This window comes from Medicago truncatula, chromosome 7, assembly GCF_003473485.1.
Source record: "Medicago truncatula cultivar Jemalong A17 chromosome 7, MtrunA17r5.0-ANR, whole genome shotgun sequence".
NCBI classification, from domain to species: domain Eukaryota; kingdom Viridiplantae; phylum Streptophyta; class Magnoliopsida; order Fabales; family Fabaceae; genus Medicago; species Medicago truncatula.
In genome coordinates, this window is record NC_053048.1 from 13,638,448 (window position 1) to 13,656,774 (window position 18,327).

Below are 18,327 nucleotides of genomic sequence, written 5' to 3' on the forward strand. Positions count from 1 at the left end.
TTGGCTGTTTGGTCTAGTGATGAGGTACCAAAGCTTCAAAATGTTTTTTTTTTTTTTTTGAAGGGCTAGTCTCAAATTTGATTAGCATAGGTCAGTTGTGTGACCAAGGGATGGAAGTACACTTCAACAAATCTGATTATCCGGTAACTAATAAGAAAGGAGAAGTGTTAATGAAGGGAATTAGATCTAAAAATAATTGTTACAAATGGGTTCCACAACAAGAAGGTCAGAATGAAAAACAATCTAGGATGTTGCATAAAATGTTGAAACATCAGGGGATCTCTAATGTTCTTGAACTCCCACATTCTGGTGGTATAAATCATCGGAGAAGTGTCTCTGGAAGATGCTCTTTCTTGAGAAATAATCAGATTAATGTTCAACATTACTCTATGAGGGATCTTGTTAAAGAGAAAATTTTGTTTACAGAAGATCTCTTGGCTAACAAAAATACAGAAATCTTAGAAATGAAGCAGCTTAAGAAGTTAAGGGACAATTTGGTTATTTCTCAGAATGAGGGGTTACCGCAATTAATGTATGATAGGCGTGCAAGAACCTTTTTTTTTCTCTCCTCTCATTGATGCACGCTAATTCAGGAATTTTTTTTTCAAAACCTCACTCATCTCCCAACTAAACATAATCATCACACTCTAACCCCTAATCACTCTCTCTCCTTCTCTCAACTTAGCAAAACCGTTCGCCTTCACTTCCTTGTAACCAAACTTCATCGTCTCCCTCACATCAACGAACATTACCAACAACATCACTTCAACATGAAATTTACTCATGATAACTTTGATTACATTGTGTTGTTGAATGATTATGTATTAGTTATTGTTAGCGGGTTGACAATCCAGCAACTATTGAATCTGTTTTGTTTTGCTTTTGTATTCGTTATAAGTTAGAAGATGAGTTTTCCTTAGGTAATTTTCGCAAAAAGAAATTCATTATATCTAGAATACTCTTTATTGGGGTGGTTTTTGACAACATTTTAAACAAAACTTAAACGTAATATCGTCCTTAACATGGCAGTTGAAAGCGGGGAACTAACTATTTAGTGAGCAAAGTAATACATATCATATTTCTTCAAACTTATATTAATTCCATTTACATATAAATTTTGTTGCTGATAGTATGCAGGAGTGATCCTATTACCGTATTTAGAGCTTGGTTATTTATCAAGAATTGAAGTATAACGATATTTTTGCAAATTAATATATATTGAGTATTCTTGTTCTGCTTCTGTTTAGACCTAGTAGTACATCCATGTTGATTAGGGAAGCAAGAATTATTGCTAATTATTTATATAGTTTGCGTTGGTGTTTGTTAGTTTTTTTGTGTTTTTTTTCTCTGCTGCAGTTTAGGGTTCAGTGCTAAATTTCTCATCTCAGCAAGCCTAAATTAATGAACACTAGACCATTGACCCATGCTAACGCACGAGTCATTTTAAGAAGTAAATATTCACTGTAAAAATAAAACAATGTAGTTCGCTTGAATGTAAAAATTGTCGTGAATCAAAGCATAATGTCAATTACGATAGACTTTGTTATTGTTCCATAATTCTAAGACGCAGTTTCTGTTACTTTAACATAACATATAATTTTAAAAGGGAAACTGAAGTTCGTTGACATACAAATAGTTTCAATAAGTAAGAAAATGAATAGTACACAAAAAAGTCCTACACATTACGAAAAACTTCTTTGTAGACCATATTTGATGCAACATCGATACAATCGCCGTCCTCGTCATTAATCAATATCTTTAAACCACCCCTCGAACAATACGTGTGAGTAAGATATGATGGTCGAGCAATAAAAAGTATTACTTATCACGATAAGCACAAAATAGTGGAACAAAATTAGGAAATGCCCAACATTTTAGGATAAAGATTAATATGAATAAAATGAAATTAATATTTTTGATGAGATATTTTTTTTTACTTAAGAATTGGCATGTAAATAGGGAGGGCGCAGAACAAATGGATGCACTTGAAGTGGAATAAATTTAGGAAATGCCCAACATTTTAAAATAAAGATAAATACAAATAATATGAAATTAATATTCTTGATGGGGCAGTGTGTTTGACTTAAGAATTGACTTGTAAATAGGGTTTAGGGGCGCAGAACAAATTATTAGGATAGTTGACTCGGGTGAAATGTAGTAGTTACTTGAATGAGAGGAATTAGGATTTTTAGTTTGTTTCCACCCAAAACATATTTTAGAGATGTGGATGAAATCTCGTACTTATTTGAATGAGAGAAATAAGGATTTTAGTTTGTTTCCACCAAAAAGTTACTTTAGAGATGTGGATGAAATCTCTTGGCTACTTGAATGAGAGAAATTAGGATTAGGATTTAAGTTTTTTTCCACCTAAAAAATATTTTAGAGATGTGGATGAAATCTTTAGTAGTTACTTGAATGAGAGGAATTATGATTTTTAGTTTGTTTCCACCCAAAACATATTTTAGAGATGTGGATGAAATCCCGTAATTATTTGAATGAGAGAAATAAGGATTTTAGTTTGTTTCCACCAAAAAGTTACTTTAGAGATGTGGATAAAATTTCTTAGTTACTTGAATGAGAGAAATTACGATTAGGATTTTAGTTTGATTCCACCCAAAACATATTTTAGAGATTAGGATTAGTAATTGTTAGTAATAATGTTACTAAAAGTGTCACCAAAAGGTAGTAATTGTTACTAATGTTACTAAAAGCTATGCTACTAAAATGCTTCAATAACACAGCAATGCTACTAAATATAGTTTGAGGAGCACAAACACAAATATATAAATCAAAAACCAAAGCAAGCAAGGCTAAATTAATTATGAAATTCAAGGGACATTTGCTAAATTCAAAGACAAAAAAATAGATGCTTCCAAAACTCTAAGCAACTAAAACTTAAAATTCAAAGTGGAAAGGTGTTGCACAATTTATCTAAACATGGACTAATTGTAAATAACATCAAGGTAGATGATATCATGTGACCCAACCATCGGAGCACCCCCTCTGATCTTCACACCTTCACGGAGCCTGCGAGCTTCCATAAACCTATTCCAACGCCGTCCAATCTTGAAGTGTTCATAAGGAAAAGTTGCAAAAGTTAGCTCACACACCCATAAGTTACCGCAATCGTCGATAATATTCACAGTTGTCTTGAGTGTATCAAGCATCTGCGGAACATTGCCGGTGTAAAGTAGAATCTGCAAAATTAGAAATCCATGTAACTTATATCAACTAAACGGAAAAGGAATAAAAGAAGTTAAGGTGGACACGAAAAGTGTATCATACTATGCAACCTTTAGTAACATCATACTCAGTTAATTTTTTTTCGAAATCAAGAACCATGTCAGTGATATTATGACGATAAGCGAGAAGAGATGTAATTGGGGGGAGATAGTCATCGAAAGTTGCTTGCAAATTCATCTTGTCTAGAAGGAAATGCATAGGGGGATCAAAAACCAGGTAGGGATACTCTTGTGAAACCTATCAGTCAACTATATATCAAACTGTCTGTCACCAACAAAAACCAAGGTAATTCAGGCACCAAGATCGATTCCGTAAAAGTCACGAATCACTTTCCATCCCTTTGTGAGAAAAAATGCTCTGTTTACTCTGTCGACCAATACTTCAAACTTGTTGGACTTAGGATCATTCAATATTGCATAGCGCCCAATTTGATCTCCAAAATCACCGTCAAACATGTTTGGCAAGCATACTGCACCCTAAAAAAATAACAAACAAAAACATCACAAACATTGATAAAATAGAATGCAAATAATTAAGAATAGGTATATTTCGAAAAAAACACATACAACATCAATGTCATATTCAGCGATATATGATCTGTATTTCAGTCTCAGCTTGTTGATTGCTTTGTCAAGATCGGAAAGATGGTTTTTCACCAACAGACCTACAAAAGATTAAAAGGGATTGAAAGAATGATTTATACTTTACAACATCGATGAATAAGAGCAAAAGTCTATATATTTAGTATAAACCAGAGTGGAATGAAGATATGGTTATGGTTTTAGAAAGAGATTTCAGTTTAGGAGAAATGATTAAAATATATTGGTGAGGGTTTGGAGGAGGGGAGTTAGGAGATATGGTTTATGGAAATCAATTAGATAGGTTTTAGGAGGAGTGAAGTTAGGAAATCATGGTTAGGGTTTGGAGGAGGGGAATTAGGAAATATGGTTAGGTTTTGAAGGAGGGAAAAGTTGCTAAAATATTAGGTTAAAATTAGGGCAACAAAGCTTTGTTTAGGAATAAGAAGATTTATTTTGTGTTTGGATTTGTTTCCTTTTAGTTTTCTTTTGGCTTCTTTTTTTGGCAGTTTTGTTGTTATCTGGTAATGCAGAGTTGTTGTATCTTTCCCGATTAACTCTTGTTTTCACTTCGAGTGAGCTATTCTAATAAATTCATTTTTTGTTTAAAAAAATATATATATCCCTAGATAGAATGTTATTTGGTTTCAATTTAGTTTTCTTAAACTCGTTCTTAAAATCAGTTTGCTACCTAGATTTTCATTAAACATGGACTATATAAATTATCAGAAGATATGGTAAAGAGAAATTCCTAGCCAGAATTTACTTACCTCCCAGTTGAACTCTGGATTACTAATTAAGGCCCCTCCACTAGAAATCAGAGGGTTAACAAGAAAAAAAAAAAAAAGTTATGATAAGGATAGACTATATAACAAGACTGCTACATATTAATGGAGTGATTTTCCTATTTGTCGCCCAACTAGTGACATAGAAAATACCAAATTATTTCTCCAACATGAAGAAAACTAACCAAAAAGAAAACTTGAAGATTGGGTTAACCTCTTGATCCAAACGGATCGAATCAAGCATTGAAAGCCTTGTACATGTATGATGTACCTCTAAGGATGCATATTATTTGACTATTGAAGCAAAATGCATTGACAAATATCCGCTATGTGTGATGTGTTTCATTCATTCACTAGTTTTTTTATTTTGGAGTTTATTTGAATGAGGTGTGTTATTTGAACAACCATTTAAGTGACAATTTTTGTGACAACCACTAATTTACAAAGGAAAATAGATAGTGACACGTGGAATCCTAGAGAAAAGTGGACCTAGCCCTGCTTATAGTTATGCCGATTGGACAGGGTGCAATGATTAGGGTAACAAGCTTTTATTTTAAGAGAAATGATAAAGAGTGTTTTCATGGCACATTTTCAAGTATATTAATTTATTCTTTACCAACATAACCTATTTATTTTATATCTTTTTCTTCAATCAACTTTTTTGAGGGCGCAGGTCTTTGTTGTCCCTCTCCTTTTGATTCAAAAGAAAAAACATTAAATAATATATTAATTTTTTTTTTGAGGAAATACTATATTGAAAACCTACACTACCTCTCTCTCTCTCTATATATATATATATATATATATATGCATTCTTATGAAAAATGGAATTTGAAAAATAATGTTAGGAAAATTTTGCGTCTCATCCCAAGTCATCACTCAAATAAGAGGTGAAGATTGTATTGTGCCCATATTATTACTTCCTAAAACATATTTAAAGGAAATTCTATTAACTTGAAATCAAGCTATAAATAATCATTATTTATATATATATAACATACACATATAAGAAAATTCAAAAATTGCAAAGAAATTACAAGAGAGAAATGTTATAAATATATAAAAATAAATGAAAAAAATAAAATAAACTAAAATATAATGTGGTAGGGCAGACAAAAAAATATTTAGAAACAATTTTAAAATAAGATTATTAGCAAATATATTTTTATGGTCAATAGAATAAAATAGAAATATATAAATGGTAAAAAAATTACGTTGAAAAAATCAAAAATAAATAATTTTATAGAATTTATTTAAATCGTAACTATAATAGGCATATTTTTTTTGACAAACGATAATAGGCATATTGATTATTAAAGACATTATTTATTTCATTAATTGTATAATGAAATAAAAAGTATTAATCTTATTTGGAAAATATAATATATGTGCAAAAATAATAACTAACCTACTAATTAAGAAATTTTTAATTAATTTGATTCAAAATATACTATTCCTTTTTTAAATTAACAAAATCGTAAACTTTATCAGTATACCATAACACCAACGTGTTAATTAAGAAAATTTCATTTAATTTGATTCAAAATAGATTATTACATTTTTACAAAAAACATAACTTTATCAACATACCATAACACCAACGAATCAGTGGATAGTCACAAATTAGTTGGATTCGTTGAATTTTAATATTTTAAATATTTTCCAATTTTTTTTTAAACAAATATATTAAGGAAGTGCTTGGTGAGCATCATTAACTATATTATTAGGCTATAAGTACTTGTGATTTGTTGCTTATGTACATGTTCAATTCTAATTATCTCTCTTTGTCACACCTTTATATTTTAATGGCGGTTGTTTATGGTCACAATATGTTGGTTGCAAATAACACTATCAACATGAAGACGGAACCTTCCACTTCTTTTGTTGTCCAGGGTGAAAGTAACCCCCCTTGTTTGAATATGAAGCAGATCATTCCTATGAACAAGAAGGTGGATCTAGAAGAGGGTGCAAAAAATTCAATTGTTCAACAAGTTCCACAAATAAATTATTACGTGTCTGATATCATGAAACCGACTATCTCATCTTTCAAAAAACAGATGAACGTAAGTAATCACTTTAAGTATGCATTTCGTTGTTATTTACTTTATCACAGTGTATACAACTAGTACTTTTTTTAACTATTATTTAATTTATCTTTGTGGCAGATATATATTAATGAATTAAAAGAGCTCGAGGAGCCAAAGCATAAGAAGCATTTTTGGGCAATGATTATTTTTGCTAACAGTGAAAATAAAGTAAACACTATAGCTAGCTCTTAATTTTCAGTTATTTTTTTCTTTTGTCGTAAAATTATATTGTGTGGTATGACTTATATAGGTGGAGAAGGGAAAAGGAAGAAAAGCAACAAACAAGGTGATTGGACCTATCTCAGTTTCTTTCGAACTTCCTCGTTGTTATCTCGACATTGACGTTCAAAGGGTAAGATTGGTTATGCATCGTTTCTTACTCAATTACAATTTGTCATATCCATGATTAATATTATATTAACATAAAAATGAAGAAATATCATGCTTGATTTATATTTAATATAATTTTGAGGTAAATTTAAAATTTGAATTGATTATATTGAAAATGTACAGGTGATTGCAACACGGCCTCGTTCAAAGGATGTGCCTCGAAGATCTACCGTGTTTGACAGAATAAAGAATTGGACAATCGAATTGAGAAAACCAGCTGATAAGAAGAGATATGACATTGTAAGATATGATAGAATTTTATTTATTTAATTTTCACTATGAATTGTGACAAATTTAAATATATGCAAGCTACATTGGTTGTAAAATATCATATAAAATTGGCATTAATTCCTTGACAACTAACAAGGTTTGTATATCTGTTTATGGAGTACTTTGTACACTTGCCATCAAACATTATTTTCCGTTCGAAGAATGAAGTGGTTAATTTTCTATTTTATGGAGAACATCCACCAAAACCAGATACAGGCAAAAAGAGAAAGCAATGCAATGTACATTATCTTTAACAATATTCAAGCAATGAATTAATTTCATTTTATTTCTGATTGATACTAGAGGAAGTCATACTTATTACTTAGTTATAATGTTGTTTTGTGACTTCTTTGTTGCAGGAGCTAGATTCGTCGTCGAATGCACCAAACAAAAGGATGAAAAATTGTCCTAAAATCCCTCAAGTGGTGAAAAAGGAGAACCAGATGAGGGAATTGTCTATAGAAGAAATTTGGAAGAATGACATGACTGAAGATAATATGAGTATTACAGGGTTAGAATTATGTGAAATAGAAGACTATTTTGATGGCCCTGATCAAAACCCAGAATATTTTTGAAGACTATTAAAATATTGTTTTCCGCTATGATTTTGGGTGTGGGTCATCGGTTGGAGTGCCCTCTGTACTCGTATTAATAAAAAATTTGCTTATAATAAAAAACTATAATCTGATTCTATTTAATTACAAATGAAATTTTTTATTTTTTTGTGTCAATGTCTTTGTTTTCGTAGAGATGTTTCAATTATATTTTTTGTTTTGAATGACATGATCTAAATTTTTTGGAAATCAAAACTATTGGCTAAATTGCTTATGAAAATTCAAGTATTACTCGAAAATTGTGATCATGTCACCCAAAAAAAAAAAAACCTTAATGAATCATTGTTTGAAATGCGAGAATTAACTTAATCGAATTTTTGGGTTGTCTTGACTCGTTTCTTGTATATTTATGAAGAAGATGACTCATAACTCTTTGTAAATCCCACAAGCATATGTAGCGCACGAGAGTGTGTAACATCCTGCTTAAATTCTTAGTTTGTTATGTCGTTTAATTGGTGTCTAAACAAAACATATAACAGAATGGTAGTTTGGTAATTATCACTCAATATTACTCCTTCTGTTTTAAAATGAGTGTCGTTTTAACCAATTGCACACATATTAAGAAATGAAATAAAGTAGTCAAATGTCGTAGCAATTTTACCAAATTATCCTAATCAACTATTGGTTTGTTTTTCATTAAAGAAAAAACAATACTTTGAAAGTAGTGTAACATAGTATTAATTGAAGGGTACAATTGAAAAGAAAAAGTTATTATTACATTGGAAACTGAAAGTGACATTCATTTTAAAACAATTTTTTTTTAACTAAAACGACACTCGTTTTAAAACGGAATGAGTATAAAATACCAAGACCCTTCTTCACTTTTATTCTTCCCCTCCGTTCCTCTCTCTTCAGAAATAATACTCCCTCATTTTCTCTCAACCTCTTTCTACGACAAATCATACATGCAAGAACACCATTATATCAAGTGACACTCCTTGGTCCTAAAGCAAACTTGGGTTTCTCTCATCCCCTTCTTTCTCTCTCTCAGCTGAACCTCACTCTCTATCTCTTCAGTTGGGATTTTCTTGGATTCTTAATTTATATGTATTTGCATGCTAGATGATGATGTTAATTATGGGTTATGTTGATGTTTAGAAGCTAGAGTTGGAAGTTGGTTTAAGGAAGAGTCTTGGGTACATGAAATTGGGAGCTTAAGCTTGATATTTTGGGATTTTTCTTGGAGCTTTAGAAGGTAATTAGAAATAAGCTATTTTGAGAAGTTAAATTTTAGCTTAGCACTGTTTATGTTTGCTGGGTGTTGGGGACACAAATTTAAGAAAGCAAGAGTAAGGTTAAGCCGTAAAAGTGTGTTAAGTTGAAGCTTGGGATGCCATAAGTGATCAAGTTGAGAATTAATTTATTGTTGTAGGCATGATTTTAGTAGTGTTATATACATGTTTGGATTGCTAATTCTTGGACTATCCTTCCAAGAGTAACTAACAAACTCATTATACATAAAAAGGTCTTGCTAATTCTTGGACTATCCTTCTAAAATTCAACAAGTAATTTACTGAAGTTAGGAAAAACAATACACATCAACTACATGTTTCAATCTTAATCTAGAATATCATATCAAAGCTAAGATCACCATTCAATGCAATACGTTAGTAATTTAATTTGTAAGATATCACGCCAATGATTAAATCCTAATTTAAATAATCATCACTTAGTCATTAATCCCTCTCACACATTAAGTAACCAAGTTTTTTTTTTTTTTTTTTTGAGGGAAGTAACCAAGGCTATTGAAACTATTAATCCTACCAAAATTAAAACTCAATCATTTATAAAAAAAATCTAAATGACCTCATACTCGGCTGCTTACATTTTTTTCTTATTTTTTTTTTTTCGTTTTTTTAAAACTCAAACCGTTTTCAATTTTAATTTACCTTATCTTATAGTTCTTTACAACTGCCATATATAATGAAAACCTTAACCTTGATTACTTCTTTAGGTTCGTAACATTTTTTTTTAAACTGATGTACCTATGACAGGCAACACCATAAGTATATTAAACAAAAAGTGAAATACAAAGGGAGGAAAAAAAAAAAAAGAGGGGGAACAATAACATCTTTAAAAAAAAAGGGGGGAACAATACCAAATCCTAACAAGTTTTACAAAACCTATAACACGCGAGACCAAGTCAATTTCCGGCAATGCACACACATATTTTGTTACGAACAAAATATCTTGTGCGCGTAAATGAAAAGACTGAGTCTTCGAACTAATTAGAACTGTAATGAGTAACAAATCTCTCTCAAGAGACACGTACACATATTTGAAAAAAAGGTAGAAAGTGAAAAGAATTAAATGATAATAATATAATTTTTGGTAAAATAGTATTGATTTTTAAAAAAGTTAAATATATTATTTTTGTCTCTCTGTTTGACCAAACAAGATTTTTTTTTTTTTTTTTTTAAATGAGCAATTGTTTTACTTGTTTCCTTTACCAAAAGAAAAAAAAAATTGTTTTCCTTGTTTCCTTTACCAAAATTAAAAAATAATAATAATTTTCCTTGTTTTGTTACTTTTTTGTCTGACTAAAATAAATACAAAAGGTTGACTAAAATAATTAAATAGAAAATGTGTAACACCCCGTTAACCCAATAACATAAATATAATAATAAATCAGAGTTTATCACCAAAATGGGTCTGCTACACTGCTATTTCAAAATTTCATAAATAGATAAAATGCTATTTATTCAACGACTTTAATAAAATATCATTACTTCGCAGCGGAATATTTTTCAAATTATTCAATATCAACCAACTTCATAAGATCTGGCACAAAGACCTCAACGTAATATTTTTAAAACGAAACCAACATCAACATGAAACTCCAACTACATGTTCACAATTTGATACATAAAGGAATGAATATACAACTACATAATTCTCATCCCGTTACATATCAGAGCACCTAGACACATGAGCCACCACTTCTACCAAGCTTCGTCACCTGCAAGTTAATTACCATAAGAAGGCAACATTTCCAAGCAGAAGTGATGAGATTCACAACAATAAATATAGGTATATAAATCATCATTAGCATTTAACAATATCAAATACAACAGTTTAATCAGCAATAATATTCATGCTTCATTTACAACAACAACAACAACAAACAACAACCTCCACAACAACGACGACACCAACGACACAACCAACAATGACTACAAATGCATTATGCATGTGGTACCATTTTTAACGTGTTGAATGACTGAGCATTCCGGGGCATGAGCCCCCAACAATTTGAATGGTTAAAGCATTCCAGGACATAAGTCCCCAACGGTATATCACAACGTGGTGAATGACAAGCATTCCAGGGCATGAGCCCCCAACAATTGAATGGTTAAAGCATTCGTTTATATCAACGTGGTGAATGACAAAGCACTCCAAGGCATGAGCCCCCAACAGATTATGAGTATGCAAATTGACTCAACATTTGTGTATATCAACATACGACTCAGCAACATAAGCAACTTGCAACATAGCAATATTAATAATAACAACTTGAATGATAATTACAACGATATTTTCTATATCATACATTTTCCTCATAATATAAATATCTTAAACTAACCAACAATCATTAATCATTTGATTCAGGCTCTCTGTACGTCTATAACTTATTAACAACTCCCATTCCTATCCCAAAATCAACTCACAACATGGGTTAAATACTCTTAAAAAACTTAATTGAACTCATAGTACTTCTAGTTTTGAGCCTTGAAATTATCCCATAAGTTTTGGATTAACTTAGAAATGGTTATGCTGAATTTTCATAAGATTTCACTAAGACCTACTTGGAGAATTTTCATCATATCTCAAAAACTAAAAATCATTTTCGAGTCAAACCAAAGCCATTGGAAAGCTAACAAAATTATCTAAAACTTTCATGTTTACACCAAAACCCAGTTCAAAGCGGAAAGGGGTGAAAAATAGTGAAATATGAAAGATATGATTCACAAAAATCGTGTCACGTTTTTATGCCCATAACCATTGAACTTTCGGCCAACAAAATCGTGCCACGCTTGCAAAATCGTGACACGTTTTGACAGCATCAGGTCCAGAAATCTGCTTCTCAAAAAGTGTGATTTTCACCATTTCGAGCGTAAAATTCCAACCGTTATTTATTTTATTTTCATATTTATTCTAGTAAATACTAAAATAAGCCTATCAATAAAATATCAACACATCACCTAATCATATAAAATAATAATCAACTTAAAACAAATATTTCAAAGAGGGTGTTACATTGTGAACCCAAACAAGAAAATTTTCGTAGGAGCATTTCAAAACGGTCTAAAAGCCGAACATTTCAATGAATCCCTTGAGCGAAAATCAGCATAATCCGTGGAAGAGATCATGTCAACGTAATTTTAGCGTTGCAATTAAAGAATCACTATTAATTTTTAATTTATAAGTTCAAAATCATTTTTTAACTACGAATTCTTTTAAGTTGGATCAACCGACTTAAAATCTCAATATTGGAATTTTAAAAATATTATTTTCGGTTGTTTCTCCCACTTTTAACATGTAATTCCAAAACCAGAATTTCATACACAATTCATTGAATCTAAAATATTCCAAATCTCATACACCCATTTAGTACAACATATCATTTGAATAACTCAATTGAAATTACATTAATAAATATACATGAGTTTACAAGTAATCACAATCTAAATGTAATTCTTATCCATATATCAAGGCTCTAAAATTAAAATATAGCCAAAAAGTTTGAATGAAATCGAAATGCTAATAGATTACACAGTCAAAATTAACCATTTGGCCAACAAGAAAACCTCTAAATATTGTTCGGAAGAACATTAATTACACACCTTTGCAGCATGCTCGTTGAAAAAGGAACTCACCTGCAAGAAGTAAAATAAAGTAACACAACTTAAGATCAACTTAAATCAAAGTAGAACAATTCGAAATTAAAAATAACTTGGATTTTTTTCCATTAAATAACAATCTCAAAAACAAAAAGTACTTGACCGATTCCACAAACAGAAAGAAGTATTAAATAAAATTTGACATTGTAGAGGCATAGCATTTCAGATTGGCAAAGCTTCAACTAAGACTATTATTTAAATAGATGATGTATACTAAATCATGCTATTACAAGTTCATCGGAATAAAGGAACATACAATAGCCAAGGTTAATATTCAACCATACTTCATGAATTGAAGACATGTTTAATAAAATAAAGGCTTCATGTGTTCAATCAAGATCCACAAACCACACCAAACATAGTCAGTTCTAATAGCACACAATAATATCGGAAATAATAGAAATTTTATTATATCAAATCCATCTAATACCAAAAATTAAAATCCTGCACTAACAAGGAATCACCAAGGAGGGGGGGAGAGAAAGCATCGACGATGACAATTGAATTCCAAAATGGAAGAACTCGGCCTACCCTTGCACCTATGCACAATATAAGAACACACTATGCCATCTAAATGCAAAAGAATTTTGAACTTTCCACACAATCAAAGATGTAGTCTAAATGGTCTTACTCTCACATGGCGAGTCCAAGGCAAGGTAAGGCTTATAGCTAGGTGAGGCCTCATAGTAATTAAAAAATACATAACAGCACCAACAACATATAGGTGAGGCCTGAAGTGAATATATTCATAATAGTCTCCATTATTAGCAATGCAGTAACAATAATTATTAAAAAAAATGCAATAAGTAATGCTATATTGAGTAACTCATTAAAACAGAAGATAAACAAAATACCTTTAACAGATTGTTGGAAGTACATGTACAATTTTCTGGTCAAAATGAACCATAGCCTCATTCTGGTATGAGATTAAAAATGCCAGTGAAGTATTGGTAGTACACAACTTTTCCTATCATAAGAGAGACTAAGGTCTGCCCCTCCAAGGAATTGCAGTGTTTTGTTTACTTATGGATCATTCAAAGGCTGAAACTTGTTCATATAAGAACCAGAAAAGTAGAGTATCTGAAACATCAAAATTTGTGTTCAAACGAAGTTAAGGTTTGGGAATAGAAATTTGGAAAAAATCAAAATGCAATGAAATTGAGAGGAAACTCACCCTGAAGGTAATTTAAATGAGTTTGCCCAATCATAGACGGTGCTAGACGGTGGCATTCAAGATGGATGTTTCAAGGAAAGTGGACGAGAGAAAACAAGTTAATTTGTAACCAAGAGTGATAAAATATGCAGATAAAAGAATTGAGTTAGAATATCTTACTTTTTGAAGTAATATGCCATTTATAATTTATCCAAGAAACCATTTACCACTGCGCTTCAGAATACTTGTGAATTCTATAAGCATAATGATGAGTCATTTATTATCCATTTTTATATGTTATTTAGTTTAGTTTTAATTAGATTTAAGTTTATTTTATATTAGTATTATTTCCTTTTTGAGATAGTTTACTACAAATTGCATTTTATTATATTTCATGAACGAATATTGGATGGATTGAATCTTAGAGCAAAAGAAAGGGACTTGGAGCTGATTCAGTACGAAAATACGAAGATTCAGAGACAAAAATATGTCTCCTCCAAAGTCAGAAGCTTGGCACGGCCCGTGCTAGCATTGGCACGGCCGTGCCACCCTCTAGAGTCACTTTTGCTGCTTCTGCTTAGATTTTAAGCTACTCTATTTTAGCCCACAGTTTCTTGTGGAACATTCTAGTAATGTAATTGCTTAGATTTTAAGTCGAATGTATGCTATAAATAGAGTAGCTAGCCATCACAAATATTCATCTTTTCTTGGAATTCAATAAGTGACAATTGTCTTTCTAATAAAAGTTCTTTTCTTTTACTTTCTTGTCATTTACTTTTATGTTTTCTCTCTTCTTCTCCATGTCTACGATGACCATAAATGAGTAGACTTCTTATGTCTTGGGATTGTTGGATAAGTCTAAATCCACAACAGAAATACAAAATCTAAATACCTAGAAGAAAATCCTAATAAAATCACGAAATCAAATAAGAAGCTAAAGAAGAAATTTACTCGTTAATGGTGACAGATTCATGTAGAACTTCAAGATGAAGATTCGTCGTCTACTTCGAATCACGAACCCTAGATTTGACAATCCACAATTGCATAGAGATGAGAATAAAAACACCCAAAGCATCAAGCAGGATGAGGATCTAGGAGTTGGAAGGTTGAATCGCAGCAAGGTAAGTTGCGGCGCGGCTTGGTGGTGATGGAGGAATCTACGAGGTGGTGGTGAAGAAAATTTCAGTGTGAAGAGAGAGAGAGAGTCGCGTTGTGAAACCTGAAGTGTGTGGGTTTGGCGTTTTTTGTTTTATTTTTTTAGTTTAATTTATTAAAAACCTTTTTTTAAGTCAAGTGAGCCTATCTAAAAACTATCTTTTCTAAAACCTTACCGCTGGATGAAGTTTTTAAGTTTGGTGGATGGCATCCTATTTAATATCCTCGAGTTAAAAAGTGCAGGTGCTGTCAGTTCATATGATTGTGAAAACCATTTCATCTCCGATGAATTTCTCCATTTTTTTTTAGTTCATATTCATTTTGTCCCTCTTGTTCCTTTCTTTTAGTGAAATATATATATATATATATATATATATATATATATAAAAAGTACTTGGCCCATGCAATTTGACCTTGCAGAGGTACTCTTATATTTATCCAAAATTCACTTTCTAAAAACCAAGGAGAAGAATAATATGAGGAACAACAGTACTTTTTATTTTTATTTTTTAAGAAGAACAACAACAGTACTATATTAATCCTGTAAAAAAGGAGTATGCAGGATTAAATATTAAACATTGGTAGATCCCAACTAAATTCAGAGGTAAACGATAGAGGAACAGGAAGCCATGACAATACAAATATCATAACCAGCACATCACAAATAACCATAATTGCAAAGACAAAACGACAACGACCTCGTTCACCATCTCCACCTTTGTACCACCAACCTTCTGCACCACTGTTTCATGTTTTTCCAACAGAACGACGACGACGACCTCCTCCACCACCACCTCCGCCTCCGCCTCCACCTCCACCTCCGCCTCCACCACCTCCCCCACCACCTCCGCCTCCACCACCTCCCCCACCACCTCCGCCTCCACCACCACCTCCGCCACCACCTCTCCTCCCACGTCCACCTCGACCACCATTTCCAGAGATGTTGATCGTGACACTGTTGTTTATGTTGTAAATGTTACCCGTGCGATTGTATTTCTTCCTAATGTATGGGTACTGAGAAATGTACCCAATACACTGGTACGCAACGATGTACGGGAATTGAGAAATGTACGGGGCTAACATATATCCGAACGCCATGGAAAAAAGAATGAAACCTTTATTTTAGCACGAAGATGTTTTGTGATTCTCTACACAAGGTATAATAGTTATTATATACTATTACAGTATGATTACTTTATTGGTAAAATAAATAGAAAATGTGTTGCATTTTTGTGATTAAAATAGTCAACTATGGTGCTCTTCTAAAATATCACCCTACTCCTGTATCTTGATTGGTCGGTTTACCTTTTGCATGTCTTGTGCACGGTAAATCGCCATAGTTCATAATATATATCTCATTTTAATTTGTTCAAAAAAAGTATAGTCAACTATGTACGCTTACTTTTTTTAATTGAAAATGATTACTAGAAATAAAAAATAGAAAACATATGGAAGATAAAATAGTGAAGGTACGTGTTATAAACCAGCCAAGAGAACAAACACTAAGTTTTCAAATAAAATCTATTGGCTTGTCACAATCAAATAAAGTTGACTTTAAGTATTTTTTTCTTTTTATTTTTTTTTAGAAAAGTTGACTTTTAGTAATTAGCCTATGAATATTCGTAAATTTGAATGTGCAATTAATTATACCAATTTGTTTTTCCATCATCATGATATTTTCAACTTGTATTCCAACTAGAGTACTCGACTATAAAATCATATGCATCAGCAAAGTTGTACATGAAGTTTTAAGAGTGTGTTTAGTTGCAACAACAAATATTGAAGAGAAAAACATGTGAGAACAATTTTACACCTAAAAATAAATAATTTGTTAACTTAAGTTGGCATGAAGATCCTGGTCCCTTCACTAACGGTCTAATCACCGGAAGATTCGATATGGCAAGTAAGCAGCCTAAGGGGCCTATAATAAAGCACATTTTTTTACGGTGAAAACTATGACTATTGGAAAGAATGCATGAGTGTTCATATCCAATCGGTGGACATGGATGTGTAGGATTTCGTGACCATCGGGCGGTATCAACCGCAAGTTATTGCTAATGGTGTTGCACAAGACAAACCAAAAGCCGATTGGAGTGACAATGACAAAAAAGAAGGTTCAATACGATTTGAAGGCGCGAAAATTACTCATTTCTTCTCTCAGAATAAATGAGTATCATTTCGTTTCTCATTGTAAAACCACTAAGGCTATGTGGAACACGTTGGAAACTTTTCATGAGGAAACCGACGACATCAAGCAATTTAATTAGATTAATACTCTCATTCAACAATATGATCTCTTTCACAAATTTATCTTCTCAATATTTAGTTTTTATTTCTATCATCTTCAAACACGGTGTTTAGATCTCTCATGAGTAACCGAAATGCTTAGGATTTTAGTAATAGGAATGTGAAAAAAAAATTACATTAGTGTTATCCTGTGAAACTTTGCTAAATGGTATGGAGGGCGTGCCTTAGAAGCAGTCTTTGGTTTTGTGTCTTTTGCATTGTTAAGGTAACATGATCTAATGGATATAAATTTTAAAGAGTAATCAATAACCAAAAACAGTGAAGAAAGTGAGCTTTAAGATCAAAATTCATCATTAATTATTTTAGTTATAGGCACTAACTAAAAATGATGGGCATGTTTTTCTTATATAATGGATAGATATACTTGGGAGACCAAATGTTTGGAATATGCAGATAAATTTGAAACAATGGGATATATGAAAAATAGGGAATTTTGAGAAATGGAAGTCTTGGGTGTGCTGACAGCAGTTCTTTATTGATAATCAGATTATTTTAATATACTGAGAAGACTAGTATGACAGTATTTATAAAAAATTTATGTGTAGAAACTTTGTAATCCTAAATTATCTTCACCCTTTCTGCAGACATATGACCGATCTTGCATAAAGAAATGGCTTGGAACCACCTAGAAGGTTTGCAAATTTCCGGCTCTGTATGGAAAGATCAGATGGCTCATCTGTATGGAAGGATCAGCGTTGTGCAACGGGTGAGCACTATATACCAAACAAACTTATTTTTCTGTCTCCCCGTCCCTCTCTCTCATGGTCACACAAACACACGTTCATGAATGTGAAAGCAAAAGAACCAACCCAATCTTGTGCGAGAAATTTTGCTAGATACATTT